The 19,975-nt window shown below is 34.7% G+C and overlaps 1 long non-coding RNA gene across 1 annotated transcript in view; it reads right to left on the bottom strand.

Moving 5' to 3' along the window:
- The window catches only part of LOC112399110 (uncharacterized), a 167,323-nt gene that overhangs the window by 94,232 nt on the left and 53,116 nt on the right, over nt 1-19,975 (bottom strand). Inside the window, exons 2-3 of the long non-coding RNA XR_003003172.1 lie at nt 5,580-5,705; nt 3,896-3,993 (exon numbers count right to left, since the gene is read on the bottom strand). This is a non-coding gene — a long non-coding RNA (uncharacterized LOC112399110). The remainder of the gene's footprint in view (nt 1-3,895; nt 3,994-5,579; nt 5,706-19,975) is intronic.

Raw genomic sequence — 19,975 nt, 5'->3', positions numbered from 1 at the left:
TCTCCCAGCAGACCCCCCCCCCCCCCAAGAGTGCTAGGGCCACAAAGCACTACTCACTTAGTATAAGAGTTAGTTAGACACAATAATGATGATCATGATAATAATAGGAAACACTTATAGAACTTACTGCGTTCTAAGTGCTTCAAAGATATTAACTCATTTTATCCTCAGAAAACCCACAAAAAGGGCACCATTATAATCTTTATCTTAGAGATCAAGACACTGAAGAACAGAAAGGTTAAGTAATTTGTTCAAGGTTAGCAGTAGAGACAAAATGCAAATTCAGACAGTCTGAGTCTAGGCACAATGCTCTTAAGCATTATGCCATAACACCCCCACCCTCTTGCTTCCTTCCCTAAGAGGAAATGTAAGGGAAATTGCCTATACAGAACTTTGACACTGGATGGATGGGAAAAATAAGTCCTCTCTGATAATTTGTAACCACGAGCTAACCCTCACTGCAGTCTGCAGTCTAAAGTCTCACTACTCTTTTGCTCCACAAAATCTCAAGCCAAGATTTTAAAGTGGTCCTATATTAATAGTATCATACTAATACTGTCAGGCATCTGATAGAAACGAATGTACACCTTGAAACACAGGTATCAAAATACTTTCACATGTAAAATTCAAAGAAAAATGAGTAGCTCAAGATTTTAAAAATCATTTAAATATATTAAAAAACAAGGCATCATATGTAAAACAAATAAACAACAATGTATGGCAGAATCCCTCCTAAGAAGTTGCCAGGTATTAGAATTACTGCACATACAATAAATATGTTTAATATGTTTCAAGAAGTAAAAAGTTTAACAATGTAAGAAAAGATGAATTCTGAAAAAAGGAGAAAAGAGAATTTTTAAAAATGCAAAGTATGATAAAGCAAAAGAAGTCAATTAATAGGTTAAACAGTGACTTCAATATAGTTGAAATGAGAATTAGAGAACTGTAATCGAGAAATGAATATATTATGTCAGATGTAATCCTGAGACATAAAGAGGCATGGAAAATATTGCAAACAGATCTCATGTACATCTGAATTAAAGCTCTAGCAAAGACAGAAAGAGGTAGAGGATATATTGGAAGAGTGAAACTGTTAATACAAGAAAAAGAAAAGACATCAAAAGCAAACAGAAAAAAAAGATAAATTACATTCAAAGGACTGACAGACCAATAATTAAACTTTTGAAAGAAAAAGAATCCACAAGACAGTGAAATACTAACTTTAATGGGCTAAAAGAAATTAACCTAGTAACCTAGAATTTTATACCCAATAAAATTCTTCTAACAATGAGAGTGAAATAAGGTCATTTAGAGATAAAGACTGAGAGTGTTTATCACTCTCATGTCCTCATTGAATTTATTTTCAATCAAAAGTTCTGAAATGCCTAAAGAATGATGAGGTGAAAAAAAGTGGTAAATATAAACAATATTAACATTATAAAATATGATATTTATTTCTTACAGAATTAAAAACATAAGCAAAAATATATAAATTTGGAAAAGGTAAGCAGAGTTAAAATATTCTCTTCTAAGGTCTTTTTGTTTGGGTAGAGAGTAAAGGTATGTATATAATTTAAACAGTATACATGATAACATTTCTAGGGTAAGCAAGTATAACCTCCAAACCAGTAGGAAAAAAAATGAATGAGAAAAAAATAGTGAAGAATGCACAAAGAAGTCAATAAAAGAAAGAAAGAGAAACAAAGAAATGATGGGAAAATAACTATACTAAATTAAATGGCAGAAATAAACCCAAATACATCAGTAATTACAATAAACGTAAACTGGCTGTATAGTCTAGTTAAAAGATAAAAATTGTCAGATTGGATTTAAAAAAACTTAGCTATATTGTTCTCTTTTCAAAAGATACATCCATAACATAAATAAAAGTACAAAATGGAAAAAGATATTAATACAAATATCAAAATTATATTAATATAAGGAAAAAAGCATTACTAGAAATAAAGAGGATCATTGTTAAATGATAAAAAGTTTACTTCTTCAGGAAAATATAACAATAACAAAGTTGTACACAGCTAACGATCTCAAAATATATAAAGCAAAACTTGACAAGGAAAACTAAACAAACGATGTAAAATGGGAGATTTATAGTTTAGCTTAGTAACTGAAAGGTCAAGAAGACAACGTCATAAGAACATAAAAGATTTGAACAATTACCCTTATCTAATGGACATATGTATAAAATGATATCCAGAGTTGTAAAATACACATTATTTTCAAGTACTTTTCCAAAATAGAACATTTCAAAAGCTGATCACAAACTAGGCCACAAAAATAAGGCTCAGCAAGTTAAATAATTGATATTATACAAACCACATTCTTTAACAACGAGATTAAGATAGAATTTAATAACAAAAAGATAACTAGAAATAATTCAATTGTTTTGAAAATAAGCAGCATACTTCTAAATAACTCAAAATGGAAATTGGAACTAAATATTCAGAACTAAGTGACAACCTAATATGAAAACCTGTGGTATATGTGAAAATCAATAACTGAAGAGAATTTTATAACCTTAAATGCCTACTATGGAAAAGGACGAAAATTAGTGACCTGAGAATCCAATAAAACAGGCTTTATAAAAGAAACACAACAAACTTAAAAAAAAAAAAGAAAAAAACAGGAGTTGAAAAAAGCAAAGGACAAGAAATAATTAAAATAAAGACCCAGAAATTGATGAAATAGAAAATAAAGATAAAATAGAGGTGACGGGAAAGCTAAAAGTTGACTCTCTGAAAAGCGTAGAACTTCAAACCTCTGGATAGATTCAGCAAAAAGTTGTAAGGAAGAAAGGAAGAAAAAAAGGGAGGGAGGGAGGAAGCGAGGAAGAGAAGGAGGAAGGGCAGGCATGCAGAAATAGCTAGTGTCAGAAACTACATAACTACAGATGCTGCAGACATTAAAATAATAAGAGCATATTAAAACAGCTTCATGACAATACATTTGAAGACAGATGAAATGAACAAACTAGAAAAATATAGCTTACTGCCACTGATTCAAGATTAAATAGAAAATTCTGAACAAAACTACTAAAGAAACTGAATCAACAGTAAAAATCTCCTCACAAATAAAATTCCAGATTCAGCTGTACAATCTAAGGTGTTATTTAACCTCTATGATTCTTCGTTTACTTATTTATGATATCCCATATTATCTTGTATTATGCTATCTCACAAGCAATTTAATTTGAAGATTATATAAAAAAGTACATAAGGCAATCTGTGAACTCTAAGGTGTTACAAAAACTATAAATATTATTCACCCAATTTTAGATTAAAATCAGAAAGCCCATAACTTTAAAAAGACACATTCCAAAGAATCTTCCACAAAGTAAAATTTTCTCCAAAAGGCAAATCTTATTTTGCTACTGCATCCACTAAGTACCTAATGATACATTCTTTGGGAGGAAAATTGGCCACAAAATAATACAACTGCAAATTAAAAATTCTGAAAAAATTTAGAGTAACCTTTACAAATAGTCAATATTGTGTGTTAAAAACTTAATGACAAAGTTACAAAATGTAGTTTAAGTAGTAACTATTTTTTGTTTAGTGCAACAGGTTAAAGATCCAAAGAAACAAAAAATAATATTGCAGAATGGGATGAAGAAGCATAACAAGACAATGTTTCATGGGTAATGAGTTAATGCTTTCTCCTTGTGAAACATAACCTTCTATGAATGTGCACTTCATAAAATACCTATAAATCTATTCATATTCATCTTTTCATGTATGCCTTCATTCAACAAAGATGTTAGTGCCTACCAGGTATGAGGCACAAGTTTAGATGTTGAGGATACAAAGATGAAAAACAGTGAAGCTCACAACAATTTTACAGTCCAGTGAAGGAGAGAGAGATATATAAAGAGAAGTACCTGAGTATGCACAGGATACTACAGATGTTCACAGAGGAGGTACACCTAATGCAAAATGAAAAGATCGGAGAATGTCCGCAGAAGGGATGACTTCTAAGCTGTGTATGAGAGAAGAAATTAGAGTTAGCTAGGGGGAGACGGCTGGCCATTCCAGGAGGAGGGAACTCAGGCCACTGCTGTCACAGCTCCTCATGCCCCCTCTTACAACCTCATCATGCATTAATATGTTACATTACACTGGTCAAGCATGGCACCTGTCACAAAAATTATTTCATAAAGAAAAGGATTTTAAATTTACTATTGGATAATGCTAAAAATGAGCTTTAATAATGTGAGTTATATAATGTGTTTAAATTATTCTCCTAACTCTGGCAAGATACCTTAAATTTATTTTGAAATCAAACTTTAGACATCCATGTTTGACTAAAATACAGTGAAATTAAAAAAAAAAAAAGCATGCCCATGTTGTTTCAGTCTTCCATATAGTGACATAGCTAGAAATTATAAGAAGCCAAGGGATATATGACGGGATGGGAAAGTCAGGGGAAAGTCGGGCGTATCTCTGGTCCAGAACAAAGAAAGGGCACGTCACTGAATTCTGAGGCTACCTTTCCAAACTATTCCATGTACTAACTTGCCACCTTAGGATGCAGCATGTATCAGAACGTCAACAGGTTGTGTGTTTTCCTGAAAAGGTTCCCTGAACTAAGGCCACTATCCTGGGCTCTTCTTCTAGGACTGATTGGCTTTGGGGATTGTTTCTTATACCACTACTTCTATCCTAACTTTTCTATGACTCCAGTAACATTTACCCATGAACCACTAAATTAAATATTAAAGTATTTTCAAGGCCATAATGTTTTCAATTACATTAATTTTGATCTCTGTAAGAAATGCACTCTACCATTAGGAATAGCTGTTACTCTGAAGAGGAAAAAAGTCACTGATGGAAAGCAAAATAATAGAAAGATCAAGTAGTAAGTAGCAACACAGCTGGGGCTGTGTTTGGCTTTGGTACAGTAAAGAAAAAGTTGATAATGTACATTTTATTTTCTTCATGCTGCTTACATGGATACATGAGGAATTTATTCTAAGGCAACAGTCTGATTTCTCACAGAATGCTTTATTTTCTTACAGGAACTTATATTCTGATTAAATTTTTCCCATCTATCTTCTCTTGGTGAGTAGGAATGTTCTAGTCTTATACAACATAATAAATCATGCTTTCCATAGTTTCTTTTGTCTGAATTTAAAATTTCTTTGATTTGCCAATGAACAGACTGTGAGCTCCTAGTAGGGCCAATGTTCTGTTCTTATAAGTCTTCTGCTTTGTAAATGCCTACTACAAACAATCCAGGTTTATATATTCAGCTAGCTGAATAAAACAAGCGATTCTGATCACTCACATAAATGTTACATCAAAGTCAAAATACTCAGCTGAGAAATATTACAGAAAAACTACAGGTACTGATACTAAATTGAAAGAACTCAGCATTTGGAGTTAGACGGATCTGGCTAGAATCTTATTGTCACTACTATGTCATAGCTGTGTAACAGACAAGCTACTTCATTTCTTCTAGCCTTTTGCTTTCTTCTCTTGAAATAAACAGAATAACATACACTCTTCGGAGGATTAAATGAGGTAACAAATGTACAGCAACTAGCAAAAAATAGTGGACATTACCATTTTCAACTCTGCTTTTTATCAAAGTAGATGGGGAGGTCTTTCTTAGGTCAGTGACTTTGAGATTTGGCTGAAGTAGATGAAAGCAATATCCTGTTTAACTTCATGCCCAGATCAACCTTGTTCCTACAATATTTTTGAGGCAGAAGAAAGGAGGATGGGATGGATTAGAACAGCAAACTTGAAAACAAGACTAGATACATGACTTTTAAACATTTTCCTTCTAATTTAATTCAGGCCCACCTGGATCACTTTAAATTGGAGGATTCTGTGAATGGTTAACATAGGCTAAGTGAAACAACAAAGAGCTTGATTTGCATTTATGGGTATGTATTATGTATGTATATAGAGAGTGTTCAACGTATTTGTGTATGCATATACACGCATGTGTGAGTACACATACATACCTTACACAAACACACATAAGACAAATCTACACATGGGAAAATCAGGACCAAAAAAGAAAAACAAAGAGAAATGTAATGAGTTGTAGTTTAAAACTTAACATCTATTTTTACTGAAAGAACACAATTTTTAAAAAGTTTAGTATTCAGTTTATATTATAGCTGAGGCTAGTAGTCAGTATAGTGAAATAAAATGAGGTTAAAAAAACAAACCCAACACTCTCCTAAGCTAGCTAGCAAACATAAAGATGGTAAAGTAGTACTGAAGTTCCTTTACTTAAATTTATTTTAGGTTCTGAAAGGATGTGCATTTAATTTCATTTATTTATATGTTTAAGGTGACAGCATACAAGCATCAGTTATATTGTAGCTTTATCTCTGTTTTAATTTTAAAACTTTGTTGATTTTTCTTTGAACCATGTCTAGCCTTCTTTTCTGCTTTTGCACTTATTGGACAGGATGGAGCTACTAACATTTATAAAATACCTCAAAAGTAATGTCAAAGATATCGTGGATGAATAACCGACAGGTGAACTATAAAGGGAAATTAATGACTGTTACTGGTGCAGTGGAACATAGATTTGATCTTATTTGTGAACATTCTTAAGTGAGGAATATGCAAGATTTTACCTTCCAAAGATGCTAATCAATAAATCAATCCTTTCCCACATTCTCTTCTTACAATGTGACTGACACTCCTCCCACTGAGAGGTAGGTGGTATTTTCCCTTCCCTTCAACATGAGCCCATGACTGTTCTAACAAGTAGAATATGGTAAAGATGATTAGGTCACCTGAGGTTAGATCATAAAAAGTATATAAAACTTCCACCTAATTTTCTTCTTCTTGAGACACTTGCTTTTGGGTCCTGGTCCCCATGCTATGAGGAAACTCAAACTAGCCCATGAGGAGACCATACAAAGTAGTCCTTTTAGAGAAAAATTAATTCCCCAAGCCAACATCCGAAATTAATTGCTAAAAAGTTGAATGAACAATGACGCAGATGACTTTAGCTCTCACAGACTTCCAATCCTCAAGCTGGACCCCAAACATCATGGAATTGAGACAAACCATCCCCACTATGCCCTGTCTGAAATCCTGACCCAGAATCTGTGAGTATAATAAATGTATGTTCTATCCCATTAGTTTTGGGTAATTTGTTATGCACCATTAGATAACTGGAATAAGGTACTTCCATACATGCAAGTTTGAGACTCTGGCATTTGAGGCCTATGTACAGAGGTTTGTACTTGTATGAAAATCTGAGTATATCTCTAATGATGGAGATGGGGAAGATGGGGGGGTTAACATCTGATCTAATTTTCCCAGTCAATATATGGCTCTTGCTTTCTCTTGCATTAGGGACATTCTATTCTATTCTCTCAGCCTGAACATTCATCCTCCCCTGTGACCCAACACTCACTCTGATCTTCATCTCCTCAAAGGTCTTAGGTCTTACATGAAATGTCACATTCTCCCAGAAGACTCATCTGACTGCTAAGGAATGGATTTAGGTGCCCCTTCTATTAGATTACAGTGAATTTATCACACTATGTTCCAGTTATTTATCCCTCCATCCTACTAGCCTGTAAACTCCTTGAGGGTATGAACTTTCTTATTTACTACTGCATACCCAGCATCAAGTAGTGATGGATGATCAATAAAAATCATCTTGATAAATGAGTATATGAATGAACGAATGCTTCTCTCTACCTCTACCCTGCTATAAAGGACTGAAAGGCGAGACCCTGGAAAGCTGGAGAAAGTAGATATTCAGAAACTGCAGGTTAGACGGGAATGAACAAAGACACAATGAAGTTAGCAGCTAAAGTCATAGGGTCTGATGAACTTCAGAGACAAAACAGTCTCCATTCTGGTTTCAGAAAATTCTGCAAATCAGACTCGGTTCTTCCTCAGTTTGTCTTACCTTTCTCTCCTGACACACACTTTCATTTCCTCATGTTACCTTGGTTTGTAGACCCTCATGATAACCTCCAGAAATTCAAAATCTCCTAATTTATCCAGGTCTGCCATTAAAAATGTCCCATACTTAGGATCATACACCTGGCAGTTTTCAAGACAGTACTGATTTCATACATTTTTTTCTTTTCATTAATCTAAACATTAATCTACATGAAATAATATCATTATAAAAACTACCATATAAACGCATTCATGAATTGATAAAAGTGTAAGATGGATCCCAATTTTCTGGAGAGAAAAAAAGGACATCTGACTGAAGATTCCAAAATTATGCTCCAATTCTTGGAAGCTTTTGCTTCCATTCCTTAGTACTGATTTAAACTAAGTATCAATTTAATTATAACAATTAACTCTAGAGTATGAATCACTTTATCCCTCCCCAGGGATTATCAATGGGAGATGAGGGACTTGTTTCCTTAAACAAATTACCCAGTAAAGAGTTACTTTTGAGTTAGGAATATCTTTCAGCATTCATTGTCTACTGCAGGTAGTGTATACAAAAAGTCTCTCAAGGAGTACAAGTCTATGCTTTTTGCAGACTTGTATATTTATCCCTCTTCCTCGTTGTCACCTACTAGATAACTTCCTCTTCAAAAACTTCTTTCATTTTTTATGCCCTTGCACCTGGCTCATAGGCTTTTATTTTTACCCCAAAGTTGCAATCAACCAGAGTAACCACAATATGCTACATTAATAACCCCATACTTGTCTTCCATTTCTTGATTTTTCTTAGTGATTCAATCTACCATTTTTTTCCATGGACATGTCCCAGATGTCATTACTGCTCTACCCTCAAAATAATAAATTTAGACATCCTACTCTCTGACCATGACCTCCCAACATCCCAGCATTCTCTTCTAATTACAATCCAATATATATATATTCTCAAGGCAAGTCATCTCCAAAGTAGGAAGTGTAAGACAATTGTAAGACAAGTGTCTTACAATACACTTGTAAGACAAGTGTAAGACAATCCTGTAGAGTACAAGACGAAAGTCTTAGAACTTTTAAATCTTTCATTATTTATATTTTATATTTTTATAGTTTATATTTTTGTAGAACATATAAAGTAGGTTGCAGGTTATACAAAGTAGATTTTATTATACTTATGTAATTTAATATATTTTTAATAAGCTTTATATAAAGTATATGAGCATACAGGTAAATACATATAATTTATAAATACATATATACATCGATGGTATTTGTTAAAAAATTGAAGACCATTTCATTGGCTACTTTCTACCTTTTGTTCTTTCTCTTTACTGCCTTCCCTACTCTGTTTTTATTGCATTGTACATCACGTAAGCCACTCCCCTGTCAATATATTCAATTCCCCTGCCTCTCTGTCCTTCCATTGTATCTGGGTTCCTGAGTGCTTCAACAGAAAAATTACAGAATATAAAACTCTACAGATAGTGGCCACCATAAATCCTTGGTAAGCACCCTCAATTTGGGCCTCAATGATGCCTGGTAATCCTATTAGCTTTTCCTCTTTAGCTCTCTCAACCTCTCCCTAGTGATTGTTTCAAACATTCATCACTTCTCTAAAAACTCTGTGCTTACCAGCTCTTCCCTCACTCCCAGCAGAGCATATAAAGTGCTGGCTAATAGGAAAAAAAAAAATCACTGCCCTTAGATGAGATGAGAACTCAGTTCCCTCAATTTTCTACCACCAATGCTACAAACTACTATTCATAGATTTCCAACATTTCTTCTTCCCTCCTCTTAGTATGGAAAGGTATTTCTTTTCGTGCTCTGGCTTTTTAGTCTCAATCCTCTTACCTGTTTATCATTTCTGTTGCTAATTTGTTCAGTCCCTCTATTACCCTTAGCAGTTAAACATGCTTAAGTCTCTCCAATTATTAAAAGAGCTCTCCTCCAGTCTCAGGTTCTTTCCAGGTAGTACCCTTTTTTCCTCCTTCTTTTCTCCTTCTCCGTCTTTTTTCACAGACACTGTGAAAATTAAAAACCTCTGCCTTAAATGTTGTCCATAGGGCTCTGCCACAGGCCCTCTTTCCTTCTTACAGTATGCATATACAAACTCACCTAGTCTTGTGGCTTAAGTATGATCTAAATGCTGATAAATCCCAAATCTGTATCTTCAGCTCAGATCTCTCTTCGGATTTCTAGACATATCTATGTATTCAAATCTTTCATTCAGACAGAAACACTCTGATGGTTTATATGTCTCGAACTCAAAATATCTCAAACTGAATTAATCACTCCCCATCCCCCAAATAACTCACTTATTACTGTTTTTCCAATGAACTACTAAATTCCAACAACTATAACTCTTAAATATCTCTCCAATCTATTACTTTCTATCCCTATTCTTCCTACAGGTCACCATCATTGCTTAACTGGACTGATACTGGAGATTCTTAACTGGCCTCGCACCTACAATCTTGCTCTCCTTCAATCCATACTCTTCACTGCAACCAGAATGACTTTTCTAAAATGCAAACTTTATTACATTACTCTACTCACATTGCTCAAACTTTATCATGCTTTAAACCTTCCAGTGGCTTCTCCTCGCCTTCAGAATAATTTTAAAATACCTTAACACAACTTATAAAGTCCTTCATGAATGTGCCCCTGCCTGCCCTCCCCCTACATTCAAAGCTCAAATACCGAATTTCCAGTTCTTTGAAGGGTCATCCTTCTCTCTCCTCTAGGCATTGGAACAAGATTATTCCTACCTGAAATAATTTTTCCATGTCTTTACTGGTCTAGGTAACTACTTATTTTTCAGGTCTCAATTTAAATGCCACAGCTTCCAGGGAGGCCTTTCCTATGTCCAGTCTGTGGTATAGGCCAGTGGCAGAGCTGGTGCTCAACCAACAGTCAAATGTACCTCCTCTGCATTTGCTAGCATGCCTTCCAGTAAGGTTGGGGGAATGAGGCTGATTTCTGGCCAGTAAGATGAGAGGAAATAGAAGTAAACAACTTACAGGACTGTCCTTAAAAATGTCCAATTCTCTACTTCCTACTTCCTCTGTCATGACAACTGAAGAAGCCACCTGAAGAAGCAAGATGGAGGAGAAATGCCTGATATAAACTGGATCTTACTTGTGTGAAAAGCAAATTCCTTGTGTAATAAATTACTGAGATATCTGGGTTAATTTGCTACCAAGATTAACCTAGCCTACACTTACTAATAACAATACAGGGCTTCTGCTATATACTCCCACAGGACTCCTTTACTACCTAACATAGTTTGTTATTGCTTACCTGTCTGTCTGCCCAGATAAGACTCTTAGCATTTTAAGGAAAAGTTTTGTGCTTCTCCTGTTCCCTGCCTTATGTCTAGAATGTAGCATAGTGCTTGAAACTTACAAGGCATTAAGAAAATATTTTGGTACATGAATGAATGGATCAATATAACCTACTTTGTTTAGTAGAATACTGTAGTACCACCAGTTTGAATTTGTAAGTAATACTATATACCAGATATTTTATCTGCCAGTATTTTTTCTATATCTTTTATTTTTTGTCAAAAGCAGCTATATATATTTTGTATCCTGTTTTAATTTTTTTCACTAAACTAAACCCTAAAAAAAAAAGAAAAAACTTAATTGATACATACTATCAATGTTTTTTCAATTCAAGGCATCTAGAAAGGCATACCATAAATGTATAAGAATTTTTTTTTTTGCGGTACTCGGGCCTCTCACTGTTGTGGCCTCTCCCGTTGCGGAGCACAGGCTCCGGACGCGCAGGCTCAGCGGCCATGGCTCACGTGCCCAGCCGCTCCGCGGCATGTGGGAACTTCCCGGACCGGGGCACGAACCCGTGTCCCCTGCATCGGCAGGCGGACTCTCAACCACTGCGCCACCAGGGAAGCCCTCGATTAAGTTTTTAATGCGGAAAAATTGAAGCTATCAATTCCAAAACAAAGGGTACTACCAGAGACTGCATAAATAAGACATCTAAAAAAAAAACAAAATATAAACCCAATTATACTACAATTAAGAGGAACATAACAGAAATGGAGACATAGCATTGACTCTGATGATTCTCTTGTTCCTCCTCCACTCCACCATAATTCTCCAAAGATAAATGAAATTTTGATTCTAAGGACAATAGGAGCCAAGGAAAGCACAATGCCTGGCATCAGCAGATCCAAGTTTAAGTTCTGGCCACTTCATTTAGTAGTTGTATGGCCTTATGCATAATCTCTCTGTATTTATATTAGTTTTGAGAGAGGTGTGTCTCTTTCTACAGCAGAGTTTCTCAGCCTAACACTACTGATATTTTTGGACTGGATAACTCTTTGTTGTTGGGGGCTGTCTTGTGCACTGTAAGATGTTTACCGCAGCATATCTGACCTCTACCCACTAGATGCCAGTAGTAATATCTTGCTACTCTCAGGTGAGGACAACCAAAAATATCTCCAAACATTGTGCAATGTGCAATGAGGAGTTGAGAACCACTGCTTTAAGATAAAGAAGAACAATACTTTATAGTTCTATAGATTTTTCAGTAATTTATCCCCCATTTTTTCCAGAACGTCTAACAAATTACCAGGTTAAATGTTCATAGTCTGTCTGCATCATTTTCCTTTTCCTTCTCTGTTCTCTTGTAATTAGCTCTTAAATAGTCAAAAGCATATCAAAGAAAGAAAGAAAAGGAAAAGTGTAAATGTTAAACTGATTATACAATTTGTCCTGGGGTAATTAAAATTTGATAATATTGCTCTTTTAACTCTTAACAATATTTCAATGACTTTCTATATTCTCTTTTAAGAAGAAAAGGGTACTTCAATTTCCCTTCTTCCACACTTGGTGGCTTTATAGCTCAGGGATCCCAATTAACATTTAACACTTGCAAACACTGAAAAACTGCTTCTTCACTCTGAAATTTTTTTTTTTTCCAACTCTGTTGAAGGTAGCAAGAATACTTCAAAAATAATCTAACTCAAATTAATGGAATTAATTTAAAAATGAGTATTATGCATGGGGACATATATTGCTTATAATAAGTAATTTGTATTTATACTATTCTACACACTCTCAAAACACTTTATAAATGTTAAATCTAATTATTAAATGTTCCCACCTTTCATAAGAAAGGAATAAATTTTAAGCACCTGAAAATAAAGTCTTCAAATAAAGGTATTTCCTTAAAATACACCCTATATTACTAAAGCACTTTAATACTAAATAAATCAAGTGTACTTTTTACTTAAATACAGATTGTATATGTATTAAAGGGATTAAATAATGCAACCAATAATATAAAATGACAGGCGGCCAGCTATAAATCATTTCCTAGCAATTACATTTAATTTTGTATTCCCTTCAAGATCTAATGTAAAAATAACATAAGGAAGTAGTTTTAATTTCTAAAGCAATAGAATATGGGGAAATTTGTTCAGTCTCAAATACTTCTTTAAATAATGTTATCTTAATATTCACTGTGTTCTTTCAAGATTTTGAAAATGAACATTTCTATGACAAACAACATTTTCCCACCTGTCAAAAAGAGTTGCTGAATCTGGATTTCTTAATTGTGATCCAACATTTTCAAGTGATTAGGCATATGCTGAGAGTAATGTTAACCTTTTAACTATATTTAGTGAAGAAAGAGTATAACTTGTGGTAATTTTATTTTTCATTTATTATTTATACCCTGCTAGCTTCCAGTAATGTTTTAAGATGATTCACCTGGTCTTTTACACTGGCATTACAAGGCAGCATCCAATGGTAGAAAAAGCACTGGCTTTGGAAATAGACACACTTAGGTTTCAAGCCTTTCACTGGCACAGTACCCATGGAATTTTGGTCAAGTCACTTATCTTACTCTCTGAATAGCTGATTCTATACCTATTAGCTCTGATACTTGTATGTACCTGGCTGTGGCTGCCATTCTATAAGTTACAATACATTTCTTCCTCTTCAAAAATGGTTAGACTTTTAGAGAATTAAGCATATTATTTTTTACAATATTCTCTTCTAGATGAAAAAAGATAAGGCTTTGGTACCGTGCCGGATAGAAAAAAATCAGTATCTCAAAATATCAATGCAGATGCCATTCTGGATTCATTCTTTTTTTTGAACTACTTTATATGTACTCATACCACTAAACTTAGCTGAACACTACTTAATGGGTACATATGAAAATGACAATAGAAATCAATATTTCAAGACAGATAAAATTTAAGTGGGATTGTGAAAATATTTTAATGTCCCTGAGTAAACCTTCAGTTTAGAGCAATGGGCTTCAAATACAGGGCTCTGTACTTAATTTTCCTTCTAAGATCTATAGGAGATACTAGATTATACTAATCCTTAGAATGCCAATGCACTTCTTTGATCAAACTTTGTCTGCAACTTATTAAAATTTTAATTACTCTTTGGAGCAGCTGGTCTCTGTTTTAATAAAAAATAGACTGCGAGGTCCCACCTCCAGAGTTTCTGATTCAATAGCTCTTGGCTAGGTCTTTGGAATTTGCTTTTCTATCAAAGTTCCAGGTGATGCTGATGCTGCTAGCCAGGTTATTTTAGCAGGCTATGAGAACCACTGGTCCAAATATCTCTAAATCTATATTATTCCTAGTTTTCTGTAATCTGAATAATCTGTTATATTTTCTAGACACAATTCATTCATTTATTCCTACAGCTATTTCTTGGCTAGGCTGTTTAAGGTTCTGGTAAACAAGATAGACAAGGTTCCTGCTCTCATGGAGCTTACATTCTATTAGTTAGGGGGACAATAAATACATAAACAAACAGAAAAATACAGGATAGTAGTAAATGCCATAAACAGAATTAAAACAAGGTAATGTGATTTAAGTGATTTCTTTAGATTTGGTGGTGGTTGGAGAAGACTTTTCTAAGGAGTTAACATTTAAGCTGAGATCTGACTAACAAGAGCCACCTATAGAAAGACTGAGAGAAGAACATTCTAGGTAGAGGGAACAACTTGTGTAAATGTCCTAAAGGAGAAACAAGTTTGGTGCGTCAAGAAATAGGTTAATTTGGATTGCAAATGAGGGTAGATAGATACTCAGGGGCCAAGTCAATCACATAGTATCATCTGGGATGGGGTAAATAGTTTGGAGAGTTTTCTGTAAGTGAAGACCTCCAATACACCATACTGAAAAATTCTGCCATTGGAGTACAAATAATGAATACTGTAATTAATCTGATGGCATTGTATTTGTAAGAAAAGGTCTCACTGCCTCACTATATAATAATAGAATATACCACTAATTGGTCAAAGGATAGTAGGCATGGTCTAAAAAATTTAGGGCTAAAAACAAAAGTCAGAGGCTCAGAAGGCTCTGTTACCTATTAGCCATGTGATCAAGGACATGGTAAAATCTTCAGTTCTCTGGATCTCAATTTCCTCATCTATAAAAGGGAATAGAGTAAGTATCTCCAAAACTGTTATGAAGATTAAACAAGATAATTAATATATAATACCCAGTAATTACCCATTATTTTGTGGGTACTTAATAAAATGTTATTCTAGATCAGTCTCTTCTGCTCTTCCAGATAAACTCATCAGCTCAAAGCAATGAAAGAAGAATTGAAACATGCTAAGTTTTCAAGAAAACTCTTTCTTTTGTATCTGAATTTCCATAGCTTCAATTTCCTAATAATCCCATATCATTTAGTGTCTGTATCTGAATGTTCAAATGTTACAAAATAATAAACCTAAGAATAGCATGTATTTTAAATCAACGTACAAAAACCTATACACCAAATAAATGTTGCTCTATTCAAAGTACAGGATTACAGGGACTTCCCTCACAGTCCAGTGGTTAAAACTCCATGCTCCCACTGCAGGGGGCATGGTTTTGATCCCTAGATCCCTAGTCGGGGAACTAAGATCCCACATGCCACACGGTGTGGCCAAAAAACCCCGAAAAACAAAGTATAGGATTACAGGTCTACATTGTTCCAAATAGCTTTGAACCTTCTCTTCTAGAACTACTGTAAGAATCTATTTAAAAGCCTAACAGAATTCTACTGATTTTAAACTTTCACTTGTTTTTGACCAAGAAACAAAGCACAAAAACAAAACTTTGCTTATTAGACATTACTCAGACAGACAGTTGCTTGTTAATTCAAACTTAGCCCTCAAAAAATGACTGATAATACAGATAACATTCAAAATGATGTCATACTGTTTAGACAACCTAAGGAGTTCCAAAAGTATTTAAGCAAAGCAACAGCACTGAAATAAGTACATAGCCTCTCATATGATTACTTTCTAAGAAAAGATACTTGTTTGCATGGATAGTTTCTAGGATATTTGCTTAAAAGCACTGTACCAATATGTACATTATGTGTATACATACAGGACAGAGTGAAATTGGGAAACCATTTATAGGAAAAGGTACTAATGGGTGTATTCCTTCGCAAACTGACTTGTCATATAAACTAATAATCTGCAAGAAACTAAAAGGTCATGATGGACAAGAAGACATGCTTCTAGCTTTTCTAACTTCTTGGTAGTAGTGCTCTAATATTCTTTCTTCCTGGTGTCAGTTACTTAATAGCTCACCTATCATGTAGTTTTGAATAAAAACTTTTTTATGAAAGGAAAATTGAAAGACAAAGAGGAGTTAAGTGGATAGTTCAAAATTAAAGACAAAGGTAAAGTGGTACATAAGAAAGAAGGGAAAATAGTTGCATTACTTCCAAATAAACATGAGAATTACAGACGGTATAAATGGAAAAGGATTAGGCAGGGCAGTTTCTAGAGTCTAAAGATGAAAAGAATGATAGGGAAGCCAGAAGCAAAAAGAACTCCATCTCCACCCTGCATCCTGTTGGTTAAAGGAGCCTTTAGCAATGGTCTGGGCCTGTTGGAATGGCTACTCTTGTTGCATGATGGGATAAGTGAGACTCAGAAGTCACATGAAGGCTGCAGTAGGGGTGTGTTTATGTTTGAGGGCTGGCCAAGATGGAGTAAAGGAGATAGGTACAATTTAAAAATATTTTCTATAGAAACACTGCTAATATTATGCCTTAAATACACTATGGATTGATTAAAGGGACATAATACCACCAAGCATAACCACCAGGTAAAACAGCATTTCTATGATAAAGCAATTCTGAGTGAAAAAACTGATATACAAATTACAGACTGCCTGTATTACTCTCTCCAGGATGATGAGGCCTATCACAGTTAACAGTTACTAAGTATGTGACCCCAGGGTCACATGACTAAAACTACTAACAGACACAATACCTCTCACTCAAAACCACTGGGGCTAGCAGAATTTCAGCACTGATATATATGTATTTTGCTTTTAATTTTAGAAAGGTAATATAGTGCATATAGCATATATGATGTGATATCCCCAGAGGTGACTGGGGCAGCACCTGAGAATCAAACACATAAATATTTCTGCAGTAAAATATAGTAGTATTCACACATGGGAAACATAAAGCCTACAAATAGCCTCACATAAACTCAGTTCTGGATTTGCGACCAGCTGAGTTAAGTTCAAGTCAGATTTTGCTGCCTTAATTAAATACACCTTTACTTAATTTTTTATTTAAAAAGTGTGAGTTCCCTCCCTCCCCCCTCTGAACTTTTTAAAGTTCAGAATTATAGATAAGGGACTATGGACACGTACCAGTATCTGCAAATGTTACTCTCTCAACATGATCCATGGTCACCTTTAAAAAAGAAAATTTGGGGGGCTTCCTAACTAGCTAAAGACTATGTGACAATAGCCAAAAAGCTTTTAAAAGCCCTGGATATCAGAAATTGTTCTGGTGCCCAAGGAATCTTGCAAAGGTTTCAAAGGCTGCGGTAATAACAACAGTTTCTCTTGGACTGGATGTTAGAAAATGCCATTATTCAAAATATGAGATTTAGATTAGCTTCTCTGCCACAATCAACAATAATTACTATAATAATTATAACAGTGATGTGGGAAGCATTGCTTTACACTGGCTGCCAAGAAAACCAGCCATTCCTTGTTTCCTCACACTCAAGCAGAAATGCCCTGAACCTGGACAGTGTTTCTCAACCCTGCCCTTGTTTCAGTGGTCAGGACCTGCTGTGTTGGCTACTCAGACCAAATACATTTTTGTGACACAGAGGATCCATCCCTGGGTCAATATGCCTAGTGTTTCCTTCTCCCTCCTTCCTACAACTTCCCTTTTCTGCCAGCTTCTTAGTAGCTGGAACCTACTCACTTCTGCTTTCAGGGGCTTCCCTGACTTAAAATTAGACTCCACCTTCTATTATTTGAGAATTTATATTCTCTCCAAGGTAGCTAATTTTCTGCTTAAAGCTCTGTGTTTGCAGAGACCCTCATTATCTGTCACCTCTTATCAGCCTAAATCAGCTTTGGTCCCAGGCTTCTCTTGGCCTGCCACATCCTGTGCCATTGGTAGGAAAAGAAATGCTGTTACTCTTCTGAAAGTATTGGTTTACAGTTATAAAATATGTACTCCTTCTATGTTTTCTCTTCTTCAAAGATCTCCCCATCAACTTCCAGAATCTAATACAATGGAAGCCATTAGCCAAATATTTCGAAAAAAGACAAAAACGTTGTATTAGAAAAATAAGAAGAAATTTAAAGACAATCAAAAATGTTTAATACAACTCTTTAAAAACCCACTGTCATTAACAGTGTCAATTCTCAACCAAATAAATAAGGAAAAATGATGGCAACAAGAAAATGCTATTAGTTGGAGATGGAGGAGAGGGGAGTGGATTGTTTGAGAATGAGAGAAAAAGGCCTCAGGGGGTAAAAAAATCAGCCACCATTAAATGGCAAAAATATTCTATAAATAGTAACAAGATAACCTCTATTTACATAATGGCTTTCTTCCAAAGAATTCATGGTGATGTATTTTTTTTTAAATGAAGACAATTTTTTCTTAAAGAAGATGAGCCAATATAGGGTAAGCTTGAATCACTCTTAAAAGTATATATTTGCACAGTGAAGGTTAATCGCTTGGTTCTAAAAAACAAAACAAAAAACACAGACTATTAAAGACATTGTTTTTTAATCTGAGACAAAGACTTTAACAGGCCCAAGTTTCCACTGAAAGATCAATTTAACATGATGACAAATTTATACATACTGAAATAATGAATTGGAAATCAACAAACATTATACTGAAATATTTAAATATTTTAAAAAGTTATATTTTAAGAGGTAGAAAATAAGGGAAAATATTAACTAAGATCTGTCAAAATTGTTTTATTTATTCAATGGCTACTATAATATAGTATCTTTTGTTTTATATGTCCTTATTTTGGGAATATTTTAAATTCTAGTTGGGTGAATTTTATAATCCCAAAATAAAGATGAAGCTTCAGTTAGGCATGTCACAGGGAGTTGGTGGCATCTTATATGAGAAGAGAAGCATGGAAAAGGTTAGGTAGTTAAGTGATTTGCCCAATATTAATGGCAAAACGAGTCAGAGATCTTGTTATTTGACTTCAAGTCCAATGCTTTTAAGTACTACATAAATCTGTATTCTAGGGGCTTCCCTGGTGGCGCAGTGGTTGAGAGTCTGCCTGCCAATGCAGGGGACACGGGTTTGATCCCTGGTCTGGGAAGATCCCACATGCCGTGGAGCAACTGGGTCCGTGAGCCACAACTACTGAGCCTGCGCATCTGGAGCCTGTGCTCCACTACAAGAGAGGCTGTGACAGTGAGAGGCCCGTGCACCGCAATGAAGAGCAGTCCCCGCTCGCCGCAACTAGAGAAAGCCCTCACACAGAAACAAAGACCCAACATAGCCAAATAAATAAATTAATTAAAAAAAAATCTGTATTCTATAAAATGAAACTAAGTATTAAATTGCAAGCAGGCAAAAAAAGACTTTATATAGTATTTCTAAGCAAGGTTTTCAATTTTTTTGTGCAATCTTTATCTAGCAGAAAAAAGTTTCTTGATAGCGAAAATGTAAAGGATTAAAAAATATTTTTTATAAATGATATAAACAATGGATAAAAAGAGAAATATTTCAATAAGGGCATGGTGGAATACAGGGCCTTGATTGGGATGCTCTATATCTAATTTT

Source organism: Neophocaena asiaeorientalis, unplaced genomic scaffold (assembly GCF_003031525.2).
Source record: "Neophocaena asiaeorientalis asiaeorientalis breed wild unplaced genomic scaffold, Neophocaena_asiaeorientalis_V1.1 scaffold11, whole genome shotgun sequence".
Classification (NCBI taxonomy): domain Eukaryota; kingdom Metazoa; phylum Chordata; class Mammalia; order Artiodactyla; family Phocoenidae; genus Neophocaena; species Neophocaena asiaeorientalis.
This window is presented reverse-complemented; position numbering and strand designations above follow the sequence as displayed.